The sequence below is a fragment of the Musca domestica genome, unplaced genomic scaffold (assembly GCF_030504385.1).
Source record: "Musca domestica strain aabys unplaced genomic scaffold, Musca_domestica.polishedcontigs.V.1.1 18, whole genome shotgun sequence".
Classification (NCBI taxonomy): Eukaryota; Metazoa; Arthropoda; class Insecta; order Diptera; family Muscidae; genus Musca; species Musca domestica.
Genome location: NW_026712238.1, coordinates 1,848,975 through 1,854,974, shown reverse-complemented (window position 1 = coordinate 1,854,974; position 6,000 = coordinate 1,848,975). Strand labels below are relative to the sequence as shown.

At 34.6% G+C, this 6,000-nt stretch overlaps 1 long non-coding RNA gene across 6 annotated transcripts in view; it reads right to left on the bottom strand.

The window, feature by feature from the left end:
* Positions 1 to 1,603: 1,603 nt before the first annotated feature.
* Positions 1,604 to 6,000, bottom strand: part of LOC105262025 (protein yippee-like) — a 76,556-nt gene continuing 72,159 nt past the window's right edge. For all 6 annotated transcript variants that reach the window (XR_009341932.1, XR_009341933.1, XR_009341934.1 and 3 more), the window contains one exon: positions 1,604 to 2,576. This is a non-coding gene — a long non-coding RNA (protein yippee-like). The remainder of the gene's footprint in view (positions 2,577 to 6,000) is intronic.

Below are 6,000 nucleotides of genomic sequence, written 5' to 3'. Positions count from 1 at the left end.
CAGCCTAGAAGCAAGTATATCAAATTTAGTGAAAATCGGTTCAAATACAGATATAGCAACCATATATATGTTTCATCCGATTTAGTGTTTTAGTCCCTTACATTCGTAATGTTCACTCCACAACCGTGATATTTGGTACCAGGTATTAGATGGAGCACAGGAATAGCTGTTTTAAATTTTATCGAAATCGGTTCAGATTTGGATATAGCTCCCATATATATCTTCATCCGATTTCGGGTTATTGACCACCAAATGGCCGTAATAGCATCAATTTTGGCAAATCCGACCGAAACCAGCATAGAAGCAAGTACACCAATTTTAGTAAAAATCGGTTCAGATATAGCTATAGCTCCCATATATATGTTTCATCCGATTTCGTCTTTAAATCCCTCACATTCGTAATATGCACTCCACAGAAATGATATTTGGTACCAGTTATCAGATAAAGCCCAAAAATAGTTGATTTTAATTTTATTAAAATCTGTTCCGATTTGGATATGCCTCCCATATATATCTTCATCCGATTTCGTGTTAATTGTGCATCAAATGGCCAATATCAGCCCAAATGGCATGAATTTTGGCAAATCCGACCGAAACCAGAATATAAGCAAGTACACACATTTTAGTAAAAATCGGTTCAGATATAGATCTAGCTCCGTATATATGTTTCATCCGATTTGCTCTTTAAGTCCCTTACATTCGTAATATACTCTTCACAGGAATGATATTTGGTACCAGATATCAGATAAAGCCCAAAAATAGTCGATTTTGATTTTATAAAAATCTGTTCAGATTTGGATATAGTATAGCATAGCATACTCTTCACAGGAATTATATTTGGTACCAGATATCAGATAAAGCCCAAAAGTAGTCGCTTTTAATTTTCTCAAAATCTGTTCAGATTTGGATATAGCACCCATATGTATCTTCATTCGATTTCGAGTTAATTGTGCAACAAATGGCCAATATCAACCGAAATGGCATGAATTTTGGCATATCTGGCCAAATTCAGCCTAGAAGCAAGGACACCAATTTTAGTAAAAGTCGTTTCAGATATAGCTATAGCTACCAAATATATCTTCATCCGATTTCGGATTAAATGTGCAGCAAATGGCTAATATTGGTACATCAAATTTAGTGAAAATCGGTCGGATACAGCTATAGCTCCTATATATACCTTTCATCCGATTTGTACTTTAAGTCCCTCAAATTCGAAAAATGTACGATACAAGAATAATATTTGGTATCAGATGCAGCCAAGAAATATCTTCTTTTTCCGTTTTACAAATATCGGTTCAGATTTGGATATACCTCCTATATATATATTCATCCAATTTCGTGTTGATTGCGCACCAAATGTCCAATATCAGCCCAAATGTCCTGGGTTTTGGCAAATCTGACCGAATTCAGCCTAGAATCAAATACATCAAACTTGGTGAAAATCGGTTCAGATATAGCTATAGTTCGTAAAATGCACGATAGAATTAGATAGATTTTGTACCAAATATCTCATAGAGCTCTGAAATGCCCTGTATAAACCTTTTTACGAGAGCTCTACTAAATATGCATAGTGGTGTAGGGTATCATATAGTCGGCCCCGCCCGACTTTTGAGCTTTCCTTACTGGTTTTTTGTTCACTTAATTTGCTATCACTCCAGTTGATCAGCCTACTCGCAGTATGATTTATGTAGGTGTATATGTATCTATTATATAGGTATGTACGTTTTTCTTGCTGTGTTTACATTTAAACTATTTACTTGTTGTAACTATTTTTCCGCTGGCGCTTTAATATGTTAAGTTGCTGTTACATTTTCTTTTGCTATATTGTGGTGGATGTTGATGTTGTTGTTGATTTAGAAATGTTGATCATGTAGGTATATGGCGTTGTTGTTGTTTTTAATGAGTTTGTTTTTTATAATACTAAACTCCCAGCCACTATATCTCCCCGAACCAGTGCGCAACATTGCCGGCCGTCGTTTATCACGTCCCATCGTTGTTATTTTGTTTTTGTTTTGTTATTCTTGTTCTTAGTCTTAGCAATAATGTATCTGCATTTCCTTCTTTTGCTGTTGCGTTCATCCATTGCTGCTGTTGCTGATGCTGTTGCTGCTGCCTTCCATACATTTTACAGAACATTCGACATTCGATAAACGTTCACTGCTATCGCTGACGCCATTGTTCAATCCCAACCGTTCTCCTTGATCATATGGGCCAGTTCGATTATATATTTGCCTTCTTTATACTTTTGACTCGACTCGTAGGCATGCTCGTACTTCCAACCCAGCGGAGTTTTACAGCATTCACAGTAAATATCGGCCACGGCGTGTAGGCCGGTTAACAGTACCCTTTCTTCCGTCTGGCCACAGCCGACATTGACCACGGAATTAAAGAGGTATGCTGGTCCTTGACTACCCTGAAATGATTTTGAGATAAGCTCATCGTGTGAGGCCAAATGAGCTCGGCAATGAACACATGAATAGGTCCGATTTGTGGACGGTAAATAGGCTTGAAATGTTTTCACCATTTTTAAGAGAGAAAGAGAGAGGTGTGTTGTTGGTTTGTAGTTTGTTGTAAAGCTGTAAATAAGAAACAAATATTAGATAATTTATGAAAAATTCAAAAAGGTAATGTCAAGAGCAACAAAAATAAGTGACAAACTCGGCGAATGGGGAAAATGTATATCAAATCTTGAAACTTAGGGGGACTTATGACAGAAAGTATGTCAAATCTTCTACATAAAATTGTTGGACCTATAGGGAGTTGTGGAAAAAAGATGTCCAAATCTAATTTCAAGAGCAACCAAAATTAGTGACAAACTCGGCGTATGAGGAGAAAAATAAGGGGATTTACGATTATTATGTCAAATCAGCTACATAAAAAGTGAGTTGTGGAAAAAATATGTCCAAACCCTCAAAGGAATAATCGAACTACTAAATTCACACATTGAGAAAACGCATAACAATAGGGGCCAAATTACAAGTATTTGAAGTTTTCATAGGCCCAAAAGCATGGTTTTAAAAATTCAGTAGGTAAAAGAAGAACTAAATTTTAGCCAGAAACAAGTACATACTTGTATACCCTCAGCCATGTGGCTACAGAGGGCATATATCATTTGATGCGACCAAAACTCGCTTCATCGAAATAACAGTTTTAGGACCTAGGTCTTTTTGGATCAAATCCGTTTCAGGACATTTAGAGTCGATCTAGCAATGTCAGTCCGCCCGTCTATTCTGTCTTCTGCGCACGACAACTGCCAAAGGGAGTATCCGATTTATTCCAAGCTCGTTACATCGTAATATTATTATTAAACTTAGATCGAGTTAGGAGATGGGCAATATCGGTCCACTCCATCCAGTACCTTCCCTACAAAGGGTCAAAATTGTGAATAATTATAACTCTTATTAAATGTGATGTAAGTGTCCGATTGTCTTCAAATTACACACATCATAATATTTTTATTAAAACAAGGTCTGGTGTGAACCACAAGGTCTAGTGTGAACCACTCCTTCTGGTAGCTCCCCCACAAAGGGTCAAAATTTGAATATCCAAAAAGCTCGTAAAACGCGAAATTTGCATCCGATTCCATTCAGACTTGGTACATCTCACACTTGGTACAATCAACACAAAATCTGTTATAAAGATGGTAGAGATCGGATCATTTCTTCTGGTCCCTCCCCACGAAGAGCCAAATTTTGAATAATGAAAACGATTATAAAATCCGAAATAAACATCCAGTTCTCATCAAATTTCATTCATGCCATTATTTTTACTAATACAAGATCTGCTGCGAAGATGGGATATATCGGTCCACTCTTTCTGGTACCTCCCTCAAAACGGGTCAATATTTTGAGTATCCATGAAGCTCCTAAAACACGAATTTAAATCCGATTCCATTCAGACTTGGCAAATCTACATATTTCTATCAGCACCAAATCTGTAATAAAGATGGTAGAGATCGGACAATTTCTTCTGGTTCCTCCCCACGAAGAGCCAAATTTTGAATAACCAAAACGATCATAAAATCCGAAATAAGCATCCGATTCTCATCAAATTTTACACATGCCATTATTTTTACTCGCGCTCCTTCTGGTGCTTCCCCCAAAATGGGTTCAAAATTTTGAAAAACAAAAAACTCGAAATGAGCCTCCAACTCTCTTCAAATTTCACACATCCAAACATTTCTGTTAACGCAAAATCAGTTGTGAAGATAAAAGATGTCTGTCAACCCGTTCTGGTACCTCAACCACAAAGGGTCACAATTTCCAATACTCATATCTGTCATAACATGCTAAATATGTCGGCGATTCAATACAACTTGCTATATCCAAATATTTCCCTTAGTCAAAAATCTGATGTGAATATGTAATTAATCGAAATGGACAATATTGGCCAAGTGCTTCTGAACTTCCCCTATAAAGGGTCAACAGTTAGAATAATTATAACTCAAGGCTGGGGGTATACATCTGTCTGTCCCACATAACGATCTCTCCCTATATTTGGTACATTTTCAATGGAGTTCGCAATGGGTATTACTTCCTGTGACATGCCTTCGTATAGCCCCCAAAAGCGGCTCCTCCCTGCCTTATCCCTTGGAAAATAATTTTCTCCACTAATACACAAACTTTTTTTAATAAAAACAACAATAATGAAATTCAGTCTGACTATTTTGTAACAACAAAAGTCCAGGTGTGTATATTTACTCTTTAAGTATTCTAAAGAATTGAGGTAAATTTTGTTTATTACTACATCCCGATTTTCAATATATTCATGTGTCACTGATAATAATGTTTGCAAAAATTAACAAATTAATATTGATCCGATAATTTTCCAATTTAATTGCAAAAGACTAGTCAAGGTTTTTCTATGCAATAAATCTTTTGGAAAAACATTGTTATTAAGGGTCTTTGATGTACGGCCTAGATAGATTCTTTTTTCAAAAAAAAAAAATATCATTCTAAAAACTATTTTTAGATTTTAAGCAGTAGCTGAATGGTGCGTCAAAAGGTACCGTCATTGTTTTCTATGACCATTACTAAATATGCTTTATGGATTAGAGATGAAGAAAATAGGAAAATGATTCACTTTACATGACTTCAGTTTAATCAGTTTTATAAAAATATCTAATGTATCACCAAATAATAAGCCTTTTTACTGCCCTAGAGTAAGACAAACAGGTAGTCACGACCTCAAAAAAAAAAAACGTTTTTTTATATATAACATGAAGTCATATGATTTATTTAGGGAATATATTTCATTTTAAGTTATAGGCAATAAAGAATCGTTTTTTTTTAAATAATCCGTAAATTGCTATAAATAAATTAGGCAAAATAGATTATACTCTATATTTTTTTGTGGACCACCTTAACTCCTTTTAACACCATGCGGATATTTTGAAACTATAGGATTAAAAAAAAATTATGACAAATTTTAAAAAATATAAATAATATTTTACCTCAAGTCTGATGTTGATCTATTGTCTGTCCACTCAAACAAAAGTCTAATTTCTAAATACTTAATCTTATCAGTTAGGGGAATTAAACTCTTTATGAGTGCTCAACAATAATCAACTTTATAAACATATATACAGATTTCCAATTATAACTTTCTGATGGTTTGCAAATAACTTTTGTGTGAATTTATAATGCTAAGTAATGACGATAATACAATTAAATGCGTTTTCAAATTCTCCACTTCTCTCATTAAATTGCAATTAACAAATAATTTGCACATGGCACATTCCCATTTATCAGTGTAATCGATTATAGTTTTTTTTTTTTTTTTTTTTTTTTTTGTAAAAATTGAAAAATATTTTACAAAGAAAAAGAAGCAAATTAGGACGAACCCGTACCATTCACAATGAGAAATCCATAAACTATTATCAAATTGGTTGAAAAAAGCTACATAAGTTCTCAGACTATGTTGAGATACCATTAAATGTGTGATAAGACCAGATCTACACTTTCTAGAAGCATCAAAATACCATAGCTTGCGTGTAATCTT